This window comes from Neoarius graeffei, chromosome 5 (assembly GCF_027579695.1).
Source record: "Neoarius graeffei isolate fNeoGra1 chromosome 5, fNeoGra1.pri, whole genome shotgun sequence".
NCBI lineage: Eukaryota > Metazoa > Chordata > Actinopteri > Siluriformes > Ariidae > Neoarius > Neoarius graeffei.
In genome coordinates, this window is record NC_083573.1 from 106977351 (window position 1) to 107001223 (window position 23873).

Here is a 23873-nt window from a genome sequence, read left to right on the forward strand (position 1 = left end):
CATTTGAACAGGAAAGTGCTTTGACCCCACAGGTGCTTCCCTTCAATCACCACCTGACCTTTACCACCACTGACCGAGCACCAACACACTGGCAGCTCAGTGTGTGTGTGTGTGTGTGTGTGTGTGTGTAAGTGAAGTGGATTACAAATCTTTAATTCAGTTTCCTCACATTTCTACATCAGTATGTCTGGGTATTAGCATGCTAAAGCTTTAGGAAGCTAAATCCAGGGCCGTGTTCATGAGGTTCGTGTTGCTCCACAGTCTGCAGTATAAAGTCTAAATCAGTGAGAATGCTCGTCCCTTTCTGAAATCACAGCTTTTACATCTTTCATACACACACGCACTTCAATACGGTGGGCTATTATGAGTCGATTCATGATGGATAATCACAATAAAATTATTAGTCAGAGTCTCAATCAACAGGCCAGGGTAATGCTCATCATGATGCTACCACCACCACGTTTCACTCCCAAATAAGTCCATTTCAGTCCCACGTTTCTAAGATGACAAAATGTTGAAAATTTCAACAGTGGTGAATACTTATACAAGACAATGTGTAATGATTCAAGCAATATTCACCTTACACACACGCACGCACTAGGGCTGTAACGATACACCCAACAAACGATCCGATTCGTATCGCGATTTTTGACCCACGATTCGATACGCCCACGATTTTTAAAAAAATTTTTTTTTAAAGTAGTAAATTTGACTTATTAACATTTACTTACTTACATTTACTATTTAATAACAAATAATTCAGACCACTGCAGAGAATGAGTAATATGTATGCAAAAATGAACAAATGTATATCCAAAGATTGTTTTATTTCTCAAAATAATACTGTTGAGCTGGAAGCTCTGTTTTTTTCGGTTCTGAAAAAGTAATTTTTCCAAATCGTGTAAATCCGTTAAGATTTTTTTTTTGGGGGGGTGGCTCTCTCACTGTCTCACTCTCATAGGGCCAATGATTTTCTGTGATCGCGGAAAACAGATGGAAATTACGGAATTTTTATGGTGAAACATTGCTCGCGTGTCAAAATGTAACTGCCGCAGAAGGCTTCCGCCCAAGCAGACATGCCTTCAGTGTTGCCAGATATTGCTAACGTTTTCCACCCCAAAATATGTTCAAAACCAGCCAAAAAGCACCTAAACCCGCCCAATCTGGCAACACTGCATGCCTTTCCGGTCAAGTGATTGTGATTGGCTTGTGGCACACCTAGCCAGCCAATGAGCTGCTTGTTTACAGATTCGCTCCCCGCGTTGCAATCAGAATGGCGACCGCTAAAAGAAATGAATGCTCTGCCAGTGGCGAGTGTGGACGTTGCGTGACTCGCAGAAAATTGTCGCAGGTCGGCGAAAAAACGACTTACTAATAGATATAAAAAAAATAAAAGTAATTTAAGTAAGTTTAAAATGTAATTTAAATAAAAAGTAAAGTATTCATAAATTGAAGTTTGGAAGCGCCTCTGTTTTTGGGCTGAGGAGAAGTTTGAAAGGGTGTACCGCGATTCTGCCTTCTTGTATCACGATATGGATCGTGGCTCTGCGTATCGCGATTTCGATACGCATATCGTTACAGCCCTAGCACGCACACACACACACACACACACTGAATTTATTCAACTGATCCACTTTCAACTCCCACCAGTTTAACATATGGAGCTTCTGGAAACCACTGAACCCTACACACTATACACACTAACCCTACTGACACAACCTGACACACTAAACCCTACACACTAAACCCTAAAAACTAATCCATATAGAGTAAGCCATACACACTAAGGCTGCACAATTAATCGAATTTAATCGAAAATCGTGATTTTGGCTGCCACGATTAAATTAAATGAAAATCGCGATTTATTTCCATTTAAAATGCGAGCTCTGCTGCATATCTGATCAAGCACTTTTTGACCAGTACTCCGCCAAACCATTAGGGGGCGAACCAACGCATGTAAGGTTTCATTACTCCGCCTAAATAAGCAAGCAAGCCAAGTCACAGTAATGAAACCTTAGGCTGCTGGGCCATAGAAGGTTCACGCTGTACGCTGCATGCTGCACACTACACGCTACACGCGTGTAAAGAAAAGTGGACAAACGTAGCATGACTTGCTCTGGGCCATAGAACGGCGTTCACGTTGCATGCTGCACGCTGCACACTTCACGCGTGAAGCGTGAAATGAACATGCACACTTTTTTTCTAGGCGTGAAGATGGAAATTCCAGTCAATGCATGCGGTCACCGCCGCGCCAGCCAATCAGAACGGGTCTAGGGAGATAACTCTATGCTTTCAGGGGAAAACTTCAGAAAAAATATAATTGAATGGTATAATTGAAAAATAGTTCTTCATCGGGATTGTCAAGCAGATTATAGAATGTTCGGTGAAATTCACCACGGGTTTCTCTCAGAAGGAAGTGTTCTCGGCTCCAAATTCTGTTCCTTTTTCTCTTCCTCTGTCTCAGTAAAAGCAGAATGAGGCAATCATCGTCATCCGAAGAGTCCATATTGTTGGTTACTCGGTCAAAGTAGAACAGACGCAACACGTGAACATCCAAGCATGAAGTTTAATGGCCCAGGGTCCGGTTCTTCACGTGAACGTGTAGCGTGTAGCGTGCAGCATGCAGCGTGCAGCGTGAACCTTCTATGGCCCAGCTGCCTTACATGCGTCGGTTCGCCCCCTAATGGCGTGAGAGTAGGTAACAGATTGAGGTGAGAGAGAAAAGCTAACTATGTCGGAACAACAGACTATTTAGCACTGGAGGCAATGCTGTGACCTGCCTTCGCTCATGTTTAAAGCCAGAGCATGTTGATAGGCTGGTCTCTCTAGCTAAAAACTTGTAGGCCTCAGTATAATGCTATGTAATTGTTGCAATTGAGTTTTCAGTTCCTTCATCCTTTGGTAATTTCTTGGATAAATTTCATTTATTTGTCATTTGGAAATCAGAATTTCTCTTTTAAATTTCATTCTGCACTGAAAGCTGTTCATATTGTTTGTTTGAATATAGTGAAATAAAATTTAAGTGATTTCCCTAACATCAAGAATAATTGTGATTAATAATCGTGATTACAATTTTGATCAAGATAATCGTGATTATCATTTTTTCCATAATCGTGCAGCCCTAATACACACTGAACCTTACATACTAAACCCTACATACTAAACCATACAGAGTAAACCCGACACACTAAACCCTACAGAGTAAACCCTACAGAGTAAACCTTACATGCTAAACCCTACAGAGTAAACCCGACACACTAAACCCTACAGAGTAAACCCGACACACTAAACCCTACAGAGTAAACCCGACACACTAAACCCTACAGAGTAAACCGTACACATGAAACCCTGCAGACTAAACCCGACACACTAAACCCTACACTCTGAACCCTACACACTGTACCCCCCACACTAAACTCTACACACTGGACTGACACAGGGTAAGACTGGGGAGTAAGCCAGCAGCCCTGGGATTTTGTAGACTGTGAGATCAAATCCCAGAGAGAAACTTCTGCTTCTTTGAGCAAAACTCATAACCTTCCTCTGCTTGGGATTGATTTTACGTCACATGTTGGTCACTTTGGATGAACTCATCTCCAAGAGCAGTAAATGTAAATGCAGCAGTTTGGGAAATGAAGAGTCTGAGAATGTAATTATTGGTTCTCGGTGTATATGATGACGCAAACAAGAAGAAAATTACAGCTGAAGAGCAAATTATAGTCGGCAGATTCAGACATGCAGGACAGGAGGGCACGGAAATCAGAAAAGTGCATAATATTTTATCATAAATCGTGAAAAAAGTAAGTATCTTTTAATAATGTGTGAAAAAATGTATGAACTGACAAAAAGAGCTGAGGAACCTCTCTCCACTTTCACCATCATAAAGAAAATAATGAATTATAAATACGCATGAATATGTAAACAAATGAAAAAAGATTATTAAAAAGCATTATAACCTAGTCTGGCTAACGCGACTTCAAAGCTCTGCGAGCATTTGGTCTGGCAAAGATATTAAGCCCAACCGTTTCCCAAAGCGCGTGGTTGACCCGCCTCCCTGAAATGCCTCAGTTTGCTACTGGTCGAAGCCAGAAAAGGCTGTGACGAAGCTTAAACCAATCACATCACTCTTTCCTCTGACGTATGTGACGCGACGGAAACTGCTTGAGTAACAGGAAGAAGAAGGAGGAGAATAAATTCCTCCAGGGCTGCTCTTTGCTCCATTTTCAATGAGAACTTCCCGTTGAATGCTTGCCGCTGCTCCATGTTCGTAATATTTCTAGTGAATGAAGCGCTTCCGGCATAGATTCTGTAAACAATCTATGGCTTCCGGTCGCAGTTCTACTACGTCACTGCCTTGAACACGCCTCTACCCAGGGCTGTTGGAGATGCTCAAAGTTGATTGGCTCCCATTCTTTAAATTTGTTTCTTAAGACAAGGATTTTTTAAGATGTTACCTTGACAGTTTCGGCGATAAACTTCCGCCTTCTTCAAAACGGTCACCAGATGTCGAGTGGTGACGTGCCTTATCAGCTGATGTTACTCTAAGGAGGCGTGAACGTCCCGCCCAATTTGACAGGTAGTTCACACCTCCTGCTGGCAGGTCGCTCCCCCAGGACGGCGCTCCAGGTGTGCGACAGCGCATACGCTCCCTCATCCCGGTTCATCGTTCTCTGCGCACGCTTGCGTATCTCCACTGCCTCTAAAATCCAACGCTGGAATCTATTTTCTTCAGCGCGAATGACTCTGGCCTCCTCCCAATTCATTATATGATTTTGCTGTTTACCGTTTACCGTTTGCCGAAAAAGAAAAAGCACACCAAGAAAACCTAAAATCAGCCATTTCAGACCACTGTAAACGGCAAAATCATATAATGAATTGGGAAGAGGCCAGAGTCATTTGCGCTGAAGAAAATAGATTCCAGTGTTGGATTTTAGAGGCAGTGGAGATACGCAAGCGGGCGCAGAGGACGATGAACCGGGATGAGGGAGCGTATGCGCTGTCGCACACCTGGAGCGCCGTCCTGGAGGAGCGACCTGACAGCAGGAGGCATGAACTACCTGTCAAATTGGGCGGGACGTTCACGCCTCCTTAGAGTAACATCAGCTGATAAGGCACGTCACCACTCGACATCTGGTGACTGTTTTGAAGAAGGCGGAAGTTTATCGCCGAAACTGTCAAGGTAACATCTTAAAAAATCCTTGTCTTAAGAAACGAATTTAAAGAATAGTTTCAATAGGTAGACATAATGAACTTTCACTACATATTGATTGGCTCCCGATTTTTCGGGAGCTTGGAAGAGCTGGAGATAGCTTGCCTTGCCAGACTAAGTTCGCAACAGGCCCCTGTGTTGCGTCACACTTAGGATGGGCGGGCCCAGGCTAATTATAACCATCTCTCTCTCTCTCTCTCTCTCTCTCTCTCTCACACACACACACACCTAAAATGTTATTTTTTTCTCATGGAAGAATGAATGAGTGTGGAGGTGGAAAGATAATGCCAGAGGAAAAAAAAAAGCCCTGATCTTTGTCACTCGGGACATTGTGTGTATGTGTGTGTGTGAGAGAGAGAGAGAGTGAGTGTTTTGTGTAATGACTCATGTTTCAAGCTGGACTTGAAGAAAAGAAAGTATACGTTTGGAATTCTGACTTTTGTGTCTTGGAAATATTGTATAGAAAACCCAGCCCTCGATTCACCAGGCCTGTAAGTGTGGTGGTGAAAAAACACGCACATCTGCCAAAACATCTGTCCAAGTCTCTGGTGTGTAAACCATGCACTCCTTAACACAGCAACTCTGAGTCACAACAACCACACGGTTTTATGTTCTTTTTCTCTTTCAGCGAGAAGCCACAGAGTTCAGCATAGCTGTGTCTTTCTGTATTGAAATGTGTGTGTGTGTGTGTGAGAGAGAGAGAGAGAGAGAGAGAGAGAGAGAGAGAGAAGGTTTGGGTTGAAGAGCTGAGTCAGAAAAAGAAAAGAAAGGAAACAATATTAAAGTGGATTAGTGCTGAGTCTGAATTCAACATCCTGCAGGAGCGCTGCTCCATCTGAGAGAGAGAGAGAGAAAGGGAGACAAAAAGAGAGAGAGACAGAGAGAGAGAGAGAGAGAGAGGAAAGGAAAAGGAGAAAGTGTGAGAGAAGTTAATGACCACAATTGTCATTGAGAATGTGTGTGTGTGTGTAATAGTGAAATTAGCTCCCCTGGAAACTGGGCTGGTGTTTTCCCCATCAAGTGTAAACAAGGCCAGAGTGTGAGCACATGGTCCCCTTGAATGGGCCTCAACTGGCCAACGGGTGTGTTTCCCTCTCAACACTTTTTCATCTCTCTCTCTCTCACACACACACACACTCTTACACGGTTGCATTTGGCAAATTGCTGTGCTACATGAGGACTAACACACTTGTGAACATGCTGTTGTGTGTTGTAGCCCAACAAACCACCCAACACACCCCTGGTGCCCAACTCCCATCCACTGAACATCTTCACCCCCGGAGATACCTGCACAGACCGCACAACTTCATCAGGGGCTCCTCCCATCCATCCATCTCACAAACTCTTCAACCATCTTCATTCACATTCACAGCAGACCCAGCAGGCTCAGGGCCAGCTTCTTCCCCACAACCCTCACCGTGCTGAACTCCACACTACACCGTTACACCGCTGACGGTTTACTGCCTGCACCTGAATCATCCTGCACCTCTATTCGATACGGTATGTTCTCTATTTTTAGCTCAAGTGTCCATAAGGCCGATGAGCTGTTGCCATGGCGTAGCGTCCATCATCCATCCATCATCCACAATTCAGTTAAATCATACGGTATCTCCTCCCTCAGTTCTCAATGGATTTCAGTCCTGATTGTTTTATTTGAAAGAACTCGACCTTCTGCATAAAACCTGGTCATTGCATTGTCAATTTTCTGCTAACGAATTAGTAATTAGTTCAACTTAACACATTTTTCTTCTGACTAGAATTGCATCTCCTCTCTCACTGATCATGTGAATTCAGTTCTGATCGATGTATTGGGTCGATCTTCTCTCGGGGAACAAAACTTGGTCATTTGGTTGTTGATGTTCCTGCTGTAAACAGTTTGTCGTGGAGGTTCGTCCTCTCTCACATCGTCACATTTCAGTTCTGTTTGATGTTTTGGTCGTCAGGGTTGTTTTGATGGCAGGACAGATGAGCTACTACGTCCTTGACTTTCTGGTTATCTGTATATACAAAACCTATAGACCGATTTCCATGAAACTTGGTGGAAGGGTGTAGTATGGGCCATGGAAGAACCCAATAAATTGTGGGTTGAATCTGAGTCATGGGGTGGCTCCACGAATTCCATTTCTCTTTCGTGAATGTTGCGAGATATGGTGTTTGGCCTTGGTGGAAGTGTGCACTCAATAATGCTATACATCTTAGAATCCAGTGATAAAATATAGCCAATGTAGAAACACGATGACTCTGTAATCACCCTCCACATTGACAGGAACCAGTAATCCTCTGGGATACACATGTGGGTTATCGGCTCAAATGTAGTACAGAAAGCAGCTGTCATGGAGCCCTCAGGGACAGTCAGTATGACTCAGCCAGACAGATAAAAGGTTAAGGTTGTGGACTTGCATATCATAGAAGAGTCGACTGCTGTCGTTGGTGTAGGTCTGCGCTCTCCGAGTGCCATGCTAGTTTGCACAATGCTACTACTTGCACTTCTAGTCGATGCTAACCTGCATTTCGTTTCTGAACATCTGTACTGCAGAATAACGATAAAGTTGTATCAATTATAGGAAAATAATCAACTCTGGGCTGGTCACAGTCACTCAATTTCATCACACCACCTGATCACTGATTATTATCCTATAACAGCACAACGTTACAGGATATACATTATAACTTCTGTTCATACGATTCTTTATAAAATAGCTGAAATAATGCATAGATCATGGGACGTCCCACGCACAGAGGTTCCTTGGAATTAAAATTAAAAATTAAAAATCTAAACCAAACACGGCGGCACGGTGGTGTAGTGCTTAGTGCTGTCGCCTCACAGCAAGAAGGTCCTGGGTTCGAGCCCCGTGGCCGGCGAGGGCCTTTCTGTGCGGAGTTTGCATGTTCTCCCCGTGTCCGCGTTGGTTTCCTCCGGGTGCTCCGGTTTCCCCCACAGTCCAAAGACATGCAGGTTAGGTTAACTGGTGACTCTAAATTGACCGTAGGTGTGAATGTGAGTGTGAACGGTTGTCTGTGTCTATGTGTCAGCCCTGTGATGACCTGGCGACTTGTCCAGGGTGAACCCCGCCTTTCGCCTGTAGTCAGCTGGGATAGGCTCCAGCTTGCCTGCAACCCTGTAGAACAGGATAAAGCGGCTACAGATAATGAGATGAGATGAGATGAGAACCAAACACCCACTTGTACATATTTCTGTCGAAACCAAACCTGATGACATGTGGGCTCGGCGGGGTTCCACTTTACTGCCGCCTCAATAAAACCATGCAGAAGTGCAGCCATGAAGGTTGAGACATGCTGAGAATGAAGAATACCTTCAACCACACTGATGGTAAGCGACACGAAAGGGGTGAAGCTCAGACTCCTGAGAGGTTTGGATCTTTTGGACAACTGATCGACTCACAACAGGCGTTTGTGGTTTTCAGATGATGCCAGCTCACCGGGGAGGTTAAACACACACCTCGGGAAGGGATCCAGGAGTGTGGAGGTGGTGGGCTCAAGCGACCGTGTCCTACACTACAGAATCAACAAGGAATGTTTTCTTTTCTTCTCAGTTGCGTCACTTTGTGGAAGTTGGGTCAGAGAGACTCTCTCAGCTGCCCGAGTGCTCGGTTTGTGCAAGAACACATCCTTCACCACACATGATGGCACTGCACTGCTTCTCAGAAGAGAAAATTCCAGAACAAATAACTCTGCCGAGACTCACACGGGACACATGCGTTCTCTGTAACAGTTAGAGATTTCCTCACTGACGGAAATGAGTATTCAGACAAAAACAAAACAAGATGTGTTTTCAAGAGGAATTGAAGACGGTGTGTTCTGCTGTTAGTGTAAAAGACTTCCCATGTTGATTAGTTTCCCATAACAGTATATCCCCAAGTGTTTGATTCTTCTTATACCACAGCAGTTTGCCAATTATTACAGAACAACACATCAGATGTTTTCTCCCTTTAGTGCTACAGTTAATGTTGTGGAACCCAAAAATAACTTAGTTCCAGTTCTCACATTTGTTATAGTAGCGATAAACGGTCTCTCCATCATCAGCCAGTTTGTTTTCGGTCTCTTTAAGTTAATAAGAGAGATGGATAAATGGAGCAAAGAACAGACAGAAGGACAGACCAATAGATGGTGGGAAATTAAGATAAAAATAGAGACACACAGATAGAGGGGCAGACAGATAAGCAGACAGACAGAGGGGTAGAGGGAAAGAAGGACAGATTAGAAATGAGTAGGAATTAGTAAAGAAATGAGCAGATTAGCAAACAGGAAGAAAGAACAGACAAAGAGACAAGCAGACAGACAGAGTGTTGGAGTGACAGATAGATGAAGTGACTGACAGATAAAGTCAGACAGATGGAGAGACGGACCAACAGACACACAGTAGGAGAGACAGACAGATGAGGGAGAAGATAGACACAAAGACAAACCAACAGAGAGATGGAAAACAAAAAAACAGACAGATATACAAACAAAAAGGCAAACAGAGACAAGGATGGACAGAAAGACAGACGGATAGAACTATTGGATGTTATCTGCATTGCTCTCCATCCACAGCACTAAACTTTAACTGTTTTACTGCAGTGTGCTCTCCTACCTGCTGGAGACACCTACTGTACAGTATTTCACACCTTTAGTACATTTCTAATTATTCACGTCTTTTTCCAGGAGTGTGAGGATTACCATTTTGGTTCTTGAAGACATGAGAAACAAGTGTGGAGGAAGCAGTGTCTCTCCCTACTCTGGTTAGATGAACAGACAGAGAATTGTGACTCAAACCAGAGAGAAACGGCGTCGAAACATCTCCTGGACTATCAGACCAAAATCTGCTCTTCACCACCATACTGTGATCAATCAGCTGACTGAGAGTCGTCTCCAACCCTGGGTTTCTCGAGAGCTGGTGAATTCTGAACCTCGCAGTTATGTTTCATAACCAAGCAGCCTGTTATTTTGAGAATGTGGATGAGGTCTAGGCCTGCTGAGGGTTAAGAGATGGTCAAAGGCAGCTCTCAGACAGTCCTAAAATGCATAGCCTTCCAAACCTTTAATCAAGAATCTACTACTGGCCTGATTCATGGTGCAAATCACACCGGTTATGATCAGGAGAAATATTTTCTTATCTTAGCATGCTCCACTCTCAAGGACTTCAGAAACCATCTTTGGAAAAATAACATGCAGACATTCATCTCCAAGCGCTTTATCCTGGTCAGGGTTTCAGCAGGAAGAACAGGCTTGAGCACCTGGAAGGAACACCAGCCCATCTCATTCACAACGAGGAGTATTTCAACGCCAAGCCACCTTCTGGCAAACCAGAGAACCTGAAGGAAACCCACATGGATACAGGAAGAACATGTGAAACTCTACACGGCTCTGGATCAAACCGGGACGCTGGAGCTGTGAGACAACAACAATAACCCACTGCACCACTGTAACGCCCAGCATGCAGACACATGACTGTATCACTATAACGGTTCATGATAATCTTGTCTAGGACTGTTCGATTTGGGCAAACATGATAATCACGATTATTTTGGTCAATATTGAGATCATGATCTTTAATACAATTACTCACTGACTTTGGAAACATCATGAATTTATTGAACGTTAAACTAATCACATCTAAATACATTATCTCATCTCATCTCATTATCTCTAGCCGCTTTATCCTTCTACAGGGTCGCAGGCAAGCTGGAGCCTATCCCAGCTGACTATGGGCGAAAGGCGGGGTACACCCTGGACAAGTCGCCAGGTCATCACAGGGCTGACACATAGACACAGACAACCATTCACACTCACACCTACGGTCAATTTAGAGTCACCAGTTAACCTAACCTGCATGTCTTTGGACTGTGGGGGAAACCGGAGCACCCGGAGGAAACCCACGCGGACACGGGGAGAACATGCAAACTCCGCACAGAAAGGCCCTCGCCGGCCCCGGGGCTTGAACCCAGGACCTTCTTGCTGTGAGGCGACAGCGCTAACCACTACACCACCGTGCCGCCCCTAAATACATTATTATTATTATTATTATTATCAAATGTCCTTGTAGCCTTAGACATCCACAAGGACACTTCATAAACCTGTTCATATTCATGTCTGACATTTCAAAAGCCGTTATTTTAACAATAATGTAGTAATATCTCACAAAATATCGGGCCATTCTGTGGCTGGGAAGTTATTTAATTTGAGGGGATTAAAGCAAATAATGTGCATGAAATCGCTCACTTGGCGCAGTCAAGCAGACAGAGGAAGTCCGTGTGCGCATGCGCAGGTTTACCTTCTTCTTCTTTTGGGTTTTACGGCAGCTGGTATCCACAATGTTGCATTACTGCCATCTACAGGTTTCCCTTTGAGCGTGCACTGACAGTTCCATCATTCTGTCGCTAAACGAACAGCTGATCACACCGAGGTGCTCGCTGAGCGCCCATATTTATTAGTTTGGTCCTACGTTTCCATTCCTTCGTATACTTGTATAACATAACGTCTTTTCTTCTCGCTTTCTTTCCGTTACTGTAGTCTCGCTTTCATGTTTCATTCGCACACTCACGTCCTCCATTTTTCTCCCCTGTTACAAATTTGTATCCCACAATGCCTTGCGCAAACGGGGAAAGCCCACCACGTGATGCATGACGTAGTACAGGGATGCCAGGGTGAAATTGGTTAGGGGGCCAGATTTTTTTTAAGTGGGACCTCGGGGGCCGAATTACACCTTAGGTAACTCAACACATGGATATACTGTTTTTAAAATGATGCCAACAACACATCGAAAAGGAATTGTATTGGCACCACAATAGCCTCACAATGAGACATACAATTACATAGCAGATATTTACCCTTTGAAAATGTGACACGGACATATCCATGCAAGTAGTCCACATTTATAAATTAGAAATGCAACAAAATAGACTAGGTGCCAATCCCAACACATTTTCTACAAATAACACAAGAGTAAACTGTAAATTATTTTGATCATATTTATTGAAGGCTTACACATAAAAGCATTGTTAGGCCAAAATTAGGCCAATTAAAAAAGTCAAGGCCAAACACTCCTAAACAAGTCACAGAAATAAGTGCCAGAACAAAGCAATCCAAAAAATAAGCAAAGTGACTTAATATTCAGTAGAAAAACGTAAGGTTCTTGAAAAAAGCCAGATATGACCTCACATTACATTGGCTCAACAACAGATGGCACATTTCCTTTGCCAGTCATACAACTCCAACCCACATTTTCACAAACCCATGCTTATGGCATTAGCCTACTGTACAGCATACATCAGTAAAATCCAACCCATTTTATTCCCTCCCAACCATATCACACAGGAATATGATGAATGGGAAGACAAACCTACTTCAGCTACATTTTACTTGTCGAAGCTAGACACCTTTTAACTTTCACTAGCTTGTCGACATTGGGGGACAGGTTCTGGGCCGTGGCTATTTTCATAACGTCATTGAGATGTTCGTGTGTCAGGCGATTACGCAGTTTCGATTTATTAATATTCATCACAGAAAAGGCCTGCTCACATAAATATGTTGTCCCGAACATACACAATATTTTGCCTGCAAATGCCGTCATAACTGGGCACTCTGGCGGCAAGTATTTGTAGAATGATTCGATTGCAACAGATGTGTACTTATCCTTCAACGGCGCGCAACACTGCAGTTCAATCAGTTCCATTTGCATCAGGATGTTAGTCCGTAGGCTAACATCCTGGTCAGCGCACGCGCTGCAGCAGCTGAGGCGGGCAGCAGCAAAAGACAAACTGAAATAATTCCACGAAAATTGAATAAAAATAAAACGTCAGATTGAATTTTTTAAAGGAAAAACCATTAGATGAAAGTTTATTTTATTACATTTTTTAATTAAAAAATGGCTCTCCCATATCAACCATGGGCCGGATGTGATGTCCAACCGGGCCACTTCCGGCCCGCGGGCCGTAACCATGGCATCCCTGACGTAGTATCTTGTATTGGGTCATGGTGAAGCAGGAAAAAATAGTGGAGAATTTACGGCCACGTGGAGATAAATTCATTAATTGTTCTGTTTTTTAAAAAACTAATAAAATTGGAAGTCTGTGATTCGAATTCAGTAGCTTTCGGTCACTAAACAAAAATAATCGGGTGTCGGGGAAAATTCTTTTTTTGACCTACACTTGAAAAATCTGCAAGGCAGTACAGCTTTAAGAAATTGAAACAAACGTTTTTTTTTTTTTTTAACAAAAGGAATATTTAAGTTGATGTAGAATAGTTAAATAAATGTTACTTTTCTGAAAAAAAAAAGTATTTATATATTTATTTAAATATGTGGGGAAAATTGAACCGTGAACCCGATATCATGAATCAAATGGAATCATGAATTGGCTGAATCGTCATATGCTTATATCACAATTATTATTATTGCAATCGTTAGAACCCAGAATTATCCATTCCATCCATTATCTGTAGCCGCTTATCCTGTCCTACAGGGTCACAGGTAAGCTGGAGCCTATCCCAGCTGACTATGGGCGAGAGGTGGGGTACACCCTGGACAAGTCGCCAGGTCATCGCCGGGTCACCCAGAATTATAATTGAAAATAAAATCTGATGCCGTGCCCAGTCGGCATGGTGGTGTAGTGGTTAGCGCTGTCGCCTCACAGCAAGAAGGTCCGGGTTCGAGCCCCGTGGCCGGCGAGGGTCTTTCTGTGCGGAGTTTGCATGTTGTCCGCGTGGGTTTCCTCCGGGTGCTCCGGTTTCCCCCACAGTCCAAAGACATGCAGGTTAGGTTAACTGGTGACTCTAAATTGACCGTAGGTGTGAGTGTGAATGGTTGTCTGTGTCTATGTGTCAGCCCTGTGATGACCTGGTGACTTGTCCAGGGTGTACCCCGCCTCTCACCCGTAGTCAGCTGGGATAGGCTCCAGCTCACCTGCGACCCTGTAGAACAGGATAAAGCGGCTAGAGATGATGAGATGAGATGAGACTCGCCCAGTCTGAATGTCATCATGGACCATCCAAATGATCATCACTGCCTGTGTGTTTGATTTAAAGGCAGATTTTTGCAGCTTTCACCCAGAAATAAAGGCAGTCCCAGTGAGACGTGAGAACAACAGCTGGATGGTTCTGAATTCCACATCTGCAAGCACATTTTGCGGAGCTGTGCAGTATACTGATGAGTCACTGTCTATTAAATCTTCATTGTATCGTCTGAAATGGATGACAGACTGACCCCGTCTCAGACGGTGTGATCAGTAATAATCCCAGTTCATCATTTTCTTCTCCTTAAAATACACAGATGACACTCAGCTACAGTCTTGTCTTTATGGTTGATGTGTATTGTGTTGGGATTTGTTCTCAGGTCGTAAATTTATCACCATCACATGATTCAAGCTCTGTCCCGAATCCCAACACGGCTCTTTGTTGAGGTTGGAATCTGATTGGTTGTCCTTTCACTGGAAATCCTTTGAACTTTGAAATAACCCGCACTTCAAATAACGTTCAAAGCCTTCTTACAGAAGAGACGCGTCTTTCTGATTCTTTACTACAACAACAGCAACTTCCTGGATGGTCAGAACGTGACATGTTTCTCTTGTTTCTGTAAAGAATGAAGCGATTGTGCAATAAAATGTGTGGAATCTCATTAATAACCGCAGGTGTGGCGATGAATAAGAATAAGAAGCCTTTATTTGTCACATAGACATTATAGCACAGTGAAATTCTTTTCTTCGCCTATCCCAGCTTGTGAGATGGTGAAAGAGGAGGTCAGCTATCAGCTGAGAATAAGCTCACCCGTGTACAGGTACACGGCGGATGAAAGCTGTGTGAGGAGGGTCGTGTTCAATCTCGCGCACACACACAGGTAATGTTTCTCTCTTGGCACGGTAATAGACGTTACTCTGTTTCCCAGGACTGAATCTACAGTTCATTAAAAACTGTCACATAAATCAACCGTGTTATGGCAAACCTGTAACTCCGTGTGTCACTGGTGAGAAGATCAATCTTTCACCAGGAGTTTTACATCATCATGCATTACACGTGCACGGAAAATCAATTATAATCTACAATATAAGCTATTATTATCCATACAGGACACTTTTTCGATGGAATAAAAACGTGTTCTATTCACTTCTAGCTTGTTTCATTCATTTGGTTCAATAGCATGCAATATTGTGAGCATATCGCTTATCCTACGTGCATTACATCACTCTACCCAATGGAGAATGAGCGTTGAATATGATTTACGATATTGCATGGCTGTCAAGACCACATGATGTCACACGTCAGAGATGTAAAACTTCCACGCTAGCGAGTGAGCGACTGTAACAATGTGTAAACAAATATGGCTGCCAGGTTTGCTTCGTTAAATATAGAAGATTTTGAGAGAACTTTAAAAGAGAAAGACACGTTGAACATCCAAAAGGAATGTATTATAATAATAATAATAATAATAATAATAATGGCTTTTTTGCATGGTCTAGCAGATATATTCTATTCAGCTACTCATCTTCGACTTGTTCAGTATCATGCTAGCTGAACGGAATATATCTGATAGACCATGAAAAAAAATCCAGCCAACATTATTTAAATATTTAATACAACATGGCTGAAAAATATCAACACGACTCCTGCATAGTGTTTCGTACATCCTGCTTGGAGGTTTGCTAATTTGATAGCGCATAGCATGCCATAATTGATTGACTGATTGATTGATTGATTGATTACACTACCGTTCAAAAGTTTGGGGTCACCCAGACACTTTTGTGTTTTCCATGAAAAGTCACACTTTTATTTACCACCATAAGTTGTAAAATGAATAGAAAATATAGTCGAGACATTTTTCTGGCCATTTTGAGCATTTAATCGACCCCACAAATGTGATGCTCCAGAAACTCAATCTGCTCAAAGGAAGGTCAGTTTTATAGCTTCTCTAAAGAGCTCAACTGTTTTCAGCTGTGCTAACATGATTGTACAAGGGTTTTCTAATCATCCATTAGCCTTCTGAGGCAATGAGCAAACACATTGTACCATTAGAACACTGGAGTGAGAGTTGCTGGAAATGGGCCTCTATACACCTATGGAGATATTGCACCAAAAACCAGACATTTGCAGCTAGAATAGGCATTTACCACATTAGCAATGTATAGAGTGGATTTCTGATTAGTTTAAAGTGATCTTCATTGAAAAGAACAGTGCTTTTCTTTCAAAAATAAGGACATTTCAAAGTGACCCCAAACTTTTGAACAGTAGTGTATATAATGGTTATATTGCAAACCATTATGAGGTTGGATCATTACCATCAGACTAAAATCTGTCTCGGACAAGAATGACTATAAATTTTATCTACTTAAAATATCCAGGATATGACTATGTGTAAATATTAATGACTAAGATAAATAAACAATTTTAATTGAAATTTTAGTCCTTGAGTTTTAGTCCTGGTTATCCTCCCTTGTAAACCTGCACACCAACACCAAGCTGTGAACACCAAGAACATGCAGTTGTTCCTATTCCACTTGAAGGACGCGTTCCATCCATGCGCAGTCGATCTTCATTTCCCTCCACAAATTATTGCACATTTGATTGTCTTTATATTATGTTAAAGATTTGGGACATGACAGATGTACAGTGTATACACAACGGTGCCTTGGAGGCTCCGTGGACGTTTGAGCTGAGCCTCGTGTACACCCTCTGATGATGATGAAATTTACATCACCTGGACCCTCGCTGACTCCTGCGTACTCGCAGATGCGGATGCTGGCCTTCGTCAAACAGATCCACTTCCAAAGCTTCATGCTAATACCATCAGTGTGATCTCGCTCATCGTTTCTTAGCTCGCTAACTCGCTGATCTGAGCCGAGTGTTTTCCGTAACTCAGTACTGTATAGCTGCAATGCTTTTTGGGAGTCTGAGTCCAGCGTCTGCATCAATGTCTCCATTACATCTGCACCGGATTTCTCATTAATATCACCTTGAAAACACACAACCGACACAACCTGATTCTTATCGCTTATGTTTGAGTTTGTTGATTTTTTTTCTTACTGCTCAAGCAATAACCATGTCCCTCTGTGAGATTAACACAGCACACAATCACTAACTTCTCACTCAAATAACAAAAAAACAGCCAATCCACCTCCATGACACATCATCAGCAGGACGTTCAACTGGATTCACTTCAGAGAGGTTAATTTTGAAGAAGAAGAAGAAGTCTTCATCACATACACATCTTCGCTTCAACTCTCTACCAAGACCCAGTGGCCTAATGGAAAAGGCATCAGCCTCCGGAGCTGGGGATTGTGGGTTCAAGTCCCACCTGGGTTGGACCTTCGGCTCTAATATTAACAGCACTTGCTGTGAGTCATGACAAAATGTTGAAGAACATCTTCATTAAGCTGAGCAATCTCACCATAATTTCCTGATAGGTAAGGTTTTTTGCTGTTAGTTTATGGGACGGGGTGGCACGGTGGTGTAGTGGTTGGCGCTGTCGCCTCACAGCAAGAAGGTCCGGGTTCGAGCCCCGTGGCCGGCGAGGGCCTTTCTGTGTGGAGTTTGCATGTTCTCCCCGTGTCCGCGTGGGTTTCCTCCGGGTGCTCCGGTTTCCCCCACAGTCCAAAGACATGCAGGTTAGGTTAACTGGTGACTCTAAATTGACCGTAGGTGTGAATGTGAGTGTGAATGGTTGTCTGTGTCTATGTGTCAGCCCTGTGATGACCTGGCGACTTGTCCAGGGTGTACCCCGCCTTTCGCCCGTCAGCTGGGATAGGCTCCAGCTTGCCTGCGACCCTGTAGAACAGGATAAAGCATCTAGAGATAATGAGATAAGATGAGAGATGAGTTTATGGGACACCTCATGATTAGAGAAGCAGCTTTGGGACTGAAAGGTTGCCAGTTTGATTCATTGGACCAGAAGGAACGTTTGAGCACAACTGCTCCTTGGGCTGCCCACTGCTAGGGGTATGTCATGGTCCTGTTGTACGTCACTCTGGATAATAGCATCTGCTAAATATTATAAAAGTAGCACCAGAATCACTAAACACATCACAGAAATTTCAATCTAGGCTGGAGCTTGCCTTTAATTTGAATAGTTGAACAGTCAAGCTTGTTTAGACGGCACGAGTTTACACACGCACTACAGTTATTGACCCAAGCAGGCTTAGAAAACTCTCTACCTGATGGCAGTGAAATTTCAGAAATGTGATCCAGCCAACTCTTATTCCACTTCATGATTGATTAGTCGAGTAAACGATGTCATGTAGCATTTGCTAAACAGTGCAATCAATCTTACAATATTGAGTTACTCAGTTTTTTTCTTCGTTACATCACCTAACCCACAACATGAGCCAGCCAGGCTGCCGGACTGACAGTAGCTAAAGCCATAAGTGCACTCCAAATCTAAGCTAAGCTAATCAGCACAATCAGCTGGCTAGCTCCCACAGCAGGCTCAGTGGAGGAAGAGAAAGCTCATTTGGCCCATCTCAACCCCAGAATGAGGACCAGATGGTCCCATCAGTGAGATCCACATGCCCAGGATAAGGGGGAGGAGACAAGCCCTCAGGGCGCCTGTGAGAGAGAACATCTGATTAATCACTAAATCAGTCTTTAATCTGAGAACAGGAGACAGAGATTCAGTGGTGGATGAGTTCGGAGATCTCCAAACCCCTGTGCTCCCTGGGCAAGAACACTTACCAAACAAAAACAAAAGCATGTTGGCGCTGAAACTGATATAAATCACGGAGTCCTCACCTATAAACCATGGGCTAGCTGTGTGTCATGTCGCTAGACATTTCAAAAAGGAATTAAATATTGGATTCACCAAAAGTCCTGTCATGGAAGACCAGAAAGAGTTTAGGAATAAGAGAAGACTGATCACCGTTCAAACTTCAATTCAGAGGCAGGACTCAGAACCATTAAACTATACACACACACACACACACACACACACACACAAGGCCAACATCGTACACCACAAGTTAAACACTGTGGTATCAGTATCACACACAAAATGTCAAGAATTGAGAAGTTCTTTACAAGAAGCATTTAATTCCATTGTTGTATTGGTTTAACAGTGTTACCAGGGAAGACGTTTGGCTTGATGTTGTGCTCTTCTGCCAAAGCCTCTGAGGGTCTGATGCTAGTGCTGCTTCTAATGAATGAGGATCATTAGCATCACAAACACACCACACCAAGCCTGCTAGCATCCACTGACTTCCTTGCTGACTTACTAGTGATCTGAGCATTGTTGTGGGAAAAGTATCGCTTTAAATCTGCCTGAGAGACAAATGTGTTACTGTGAACCCAAACAACCTGAATACATAAAAACACAGGCTACAGGGTACAAACAGGACAAACAAGAACTCAACCAGAACTCAACCAGGACAGAACCAGGGCTCAAACCCTGAAAGAAACAAAGAAGCAGGAGCCTAAACATGAACTACCCAGAAGTTCACCTCAGATTCAGGATGCAAACCAATCTCAACCAGTAACCAACCAAGACTTATCAAAAACCCAACCAGAACTTAACTAGGACTCAAACATGTCCCAACCAGACCGTAAGCATGATCCATATCTGTTCAACCAAGTTTCAGCAGGCTTTCAACGACAACTCGAATCAGACAAAATCAGGACTCAACCAGGAACCAATCAGGACATAAGGGTGATGAAAACAGGTCCAACCATAACTAAACAGTGCCAACTGATCTCCACCCATACATCAGCACTTAACCAGGACTTAAGCAGGATCCAATCAGGACTGACCCAGGCTTCAAACAGGACTCATTCACGGGCCAAAACATGAACTACCAAGAACTTCACCTTAGGTTCAGGATGCAAGCCAATCTCAACCAGTAACCAACCTTGACTCAACCAGGAACCAACCAGGACTTACCAAAAACCTAACCAGGACTTAACAAGCACTCAAGCAGGATCCAAACAACTCTCAACAAGAAACGAAGACTTAACCTTGGCCTTAAAGTGCATATCACGGGTAAATTGTGCACCTTACACGCAACACATACACCTCAGGACTGTGCACCTACCTTACCTTGCAATACTTCATAAATGTGTAATATTTTATTTTATAATGTGACTCTCTCATGCAATAATTTATAATGTGACTCTGTGCAATACTTTATATGTGAAATGAGCAATAACTCACTCCATAATGTGTAAAACAACACATACACCTCACGCCTGTGCACCTTACCCCCCTTACACCCCCCCTTTTTTTCCTCCCTTCCTCTCTCTCTCTCTCTCTCTACACGCTGTTTGCACTGTTATTGGAGATGCTTTAATCTCATTGTACATGTGTATAGTGACAATAAAGGCATTCTATTCTATTCTAAATTCAGGAGCAAGATCAATGTAATTCTCCTATTTTATATTAAACTTTGGTCAAATATCTGTCACATTCTGCATTCTCTGCAATTTTTTTACCTTGCACAATACCAGAAAAATTCAGTTGAAATCAAGCCATTTGAGGTGAATTGGTCCGCCTCTGAAAAAACTTGGCATTTGGATTTCCTGGCAAACACTGATTTTCGTGATGTCGCGTGCGGGACGCCTCCCTCTGAATCCTACGTCAGCGCTGATTTGTTTATGAGAAAACAACCTGGTGGTTTTCTGCAAATTTCTTCAATGTTATCACATAATAATTAAAATGGTTAACAGATGTATCGTAGGAGGGTGTAGCAACACCAATCTTGATGGGATTAGTTCTCATCGTTTCCCAAAAGACCGGACAGTGAGAGAGAAATGGGAGCGCTTGGTCTACACAGGCTGTGCACCGAAACCGTGCAAAGCTCTCGCAGCCTGCTGGCGCTTCCGCAGGTAACGTCACGAATCTGGCTCCAGACTCCCTTGGGATTTTTCCAGACGCGTTTTGTTATTTTATTTTTTCTGCTGTAGACAGATGGCCTTGTGCAAAATTACCCTTCTGGATGAGTGTGTAAAGGAACATACTTTCATATAAAAAAAAAAACACGAAATTGGTCCAGACTCTGCCCTTTAACCAGGACTCAAACATGTCCTAAATCAGACTGTAAGCATGATCCATACCTTTTCAACCAAGTTTCAGCAGGGTTTTAACCACAACTCAAATAGGACCAAATCAGGACTCAACCAACAACCAAGTCTGACCCAGTTTGGTCCAACCGTAACTAAGCAGCGCCAACTGATCTCCACCCATACATCAGCAATTAACCAAGACTCAAGTAGGATCCAATCAGGATTTAAACCATAAACGTTATGCGTCTCAACCTCAGGCCATAATTTAATCCCACTTGATTCTTTATCTTTTCTAATATGATCCCTGGGACAGTGGTGTAGTGGTTAGCACTGTCGCCTTACAGCAAGAAGGTCCGGGTTCGAGCCCCGTGGCCGGTGAGGGCCTTTCTGTGCGGAGTTTGCATGTTCTCCCCGTGTCTGTGTGGGTTTCCTCCGGGTGCTCCGGTTTCCCCCACAGTCCAAAGACATGCAGTTAGGTTAACGTGGGGCGGCCTTGGGTTGAGGCGCCCTTGAGCAAGGTACCGAACCCCTGACTGCTCCCCGGGCGCTCTGGTGTGGCTGCCCACTGCTCTGGGTGTGTGTGTGTGTGTGTGTGTGTTCACTGTTTCAGATGGGTTAAATGCAGAGGATGAATCTCACTGTGCTTGAAGTGTGCATGTGACAAATAAAGGTTTCTTCTGAAATCCTGGTGGATATTCATGGATACCTGTGATGCACCCTCTAGTGGCCATGCACTGAAATTACACTGCTACACACACACCAGGTATCTCCACATGGTGCTTGCGTGTGGGTGACGCATTTTCATTTCCTGGGAAAAGCGTCCTCAGTTTGTGTAAATCAGGACAGGGTTGAATGAAATGTCAGACTATTTTGTCTAGTTATTTTTTTTGGTAAGAAATCAAAACTAATTCATATCAAAACAATAACTGGAGCAGAAATAATGAAATAAATGATGATCGTAAACAAAATATTTCTGTTACACACACGCACGCACACAGAGAGACAGATGGTCACGCTACAGTATTCTGGACAACACTCTTCAGGCATGAGAGACACTGACTATATTACACACAGTGCTAAGCGCTAGCTGATTAGCATCACTCCGTCAATTAGAGACACTTCTAAATATCTCTCTCTCTCTGTTGCACAACAACAGCAAAAATGTATGAACATGTTCAGTAAAGTCACAGTCATGTGCACGTACACAATATTTTTCTCTCTGTCCGATGAAGTAATGTGGAGGGCAGGGTCCAGTGAAATCTGTTCGTCATTAGCATGTAGGTTCTCCTCCTCCTCTGAGCTCCTCCACTCCCAACCCAACTGAAGACAGCTGGACCGCCTCGTGACCTGCTGATTAAAAGCATTCGAGGCCCGCGCTATAAAAAAAAGCATGTGGAATGTTGTGACTGGAAACGTCAGTGCTCTGTGTGTGTGTGTGTTCAGCTTCAATCTAAACACGTATACACCCCTGTGTATAAAATAACCCTTTAATGAAAAGCGATGAGCTCCTGGAGTTTTATATTCACCATGTAACAGCACAGGCGTCCCTCATACCGCTCTGCACGCTTAGATCAGACACGTGTGAGCCTCTGAACCTACCCAACACACTCCGACACAGGTTCAGGCTCCAAACAAGCCCATATTGTACAACTGCAGATTAATTCAGTAATAGCAGGCAGAGAACCACACACACACACACACACATACGACACACACTTCTGCTTCACTACAGCCGTGTGTGAGAACCCCAATGTGTCTCCGAGCACTCAGAACAGCATTACAGAGCTCAGAGAACCACCGACGTCAGGGTACAGCAGGAAATAAACAGGACGGAACGCGATCGAGACAAACACACACATCTCACACACACGGGTCTGGGAAACCAACAGGACTAATGGGTTAGTGATAAGAAAAAACGTTCAGGAACCACAATGAGAGTCCCTCTGATGATCTAACAGTGGTATCTTGTACCTTTGTAAAAAAAAATAAATCTCAAACCGTACTATAAAGGCAGGTTTACATTTCTGTATAGAATCTACGCCGTAGCCTAACGCGCACGTCTCCAGAAATGTAGCAACACAACACGGCGACGCAAATCCAAGCCAGTTAACACTGGTTTCAAAACCTTTTCTCCATGTTACTTTGTTTATTCTTCCTTCACAGAACTCGTGCCTTTTTTGTTTTACCCCAATTCTGATGCGGTTCATGCAACAGCGCCTCCTAGAGGACACACCCACCTTACATGCAGGTATAAATCCTTCACCCTGCGTGAGTGTCAGTGCTGTACCTACGCTGTAAAGCAGACCTGGGCATTTTATGGCCCGCGGGCCGCATCCGGCCCTTTGGTTCATTCTGACCGGCCCGCGTAAGGTTAATGAGAAATTACAAAATAAACGTATTTTCTAATTTTACCTCATGCATGGACTGAATGTGCATTGCTTTTATTTTGAAGTTGTGTTCAACAAAATCGCACGACATGCGCATGACATGAGCATGACATGAAATCCCACGAAACCTAATCCCGCGATAATTACTTCCGTTATTTGTCCAGACCAACCACAAACTTATACGTCATCCTTCAAACGGTCCAGCCAATCACATAGTGTGACGTCACTAGCAGGCGCCGGAGCCCGAGCCGATCTGTAGATCTGATTCCTACACCGAATCGACGTTGTTGCGAGCAGATCGCAAG

The 23873-nt window shown here is 43.4% G+C and overlaps 1 protein-coding gene and 1 non-coding gene across 3 annotated transcripts in view; one reads left to right on the forward strand and one right to left on the reverse strand.

Annotated features, from left to right (window-relative positions):
- The window catches only part of LOC132887218 (rho GTPase-activating protein 21-like), a 189939-nt gene that overhangs the window by 111477 nt on the left and 54589 nt on the right, over positions 1–23873 (reverse strand). The gene's annotated exons all lie outside the window — the stretch shown is intronic.
- Positions 17428–17500, forward strand: trnar-ccg (transfer RNA arginine (anticodon CCG)). The gene has a single exon. It is a non-coding gene; the product is annotated as a tRNA-Arg (tRNA).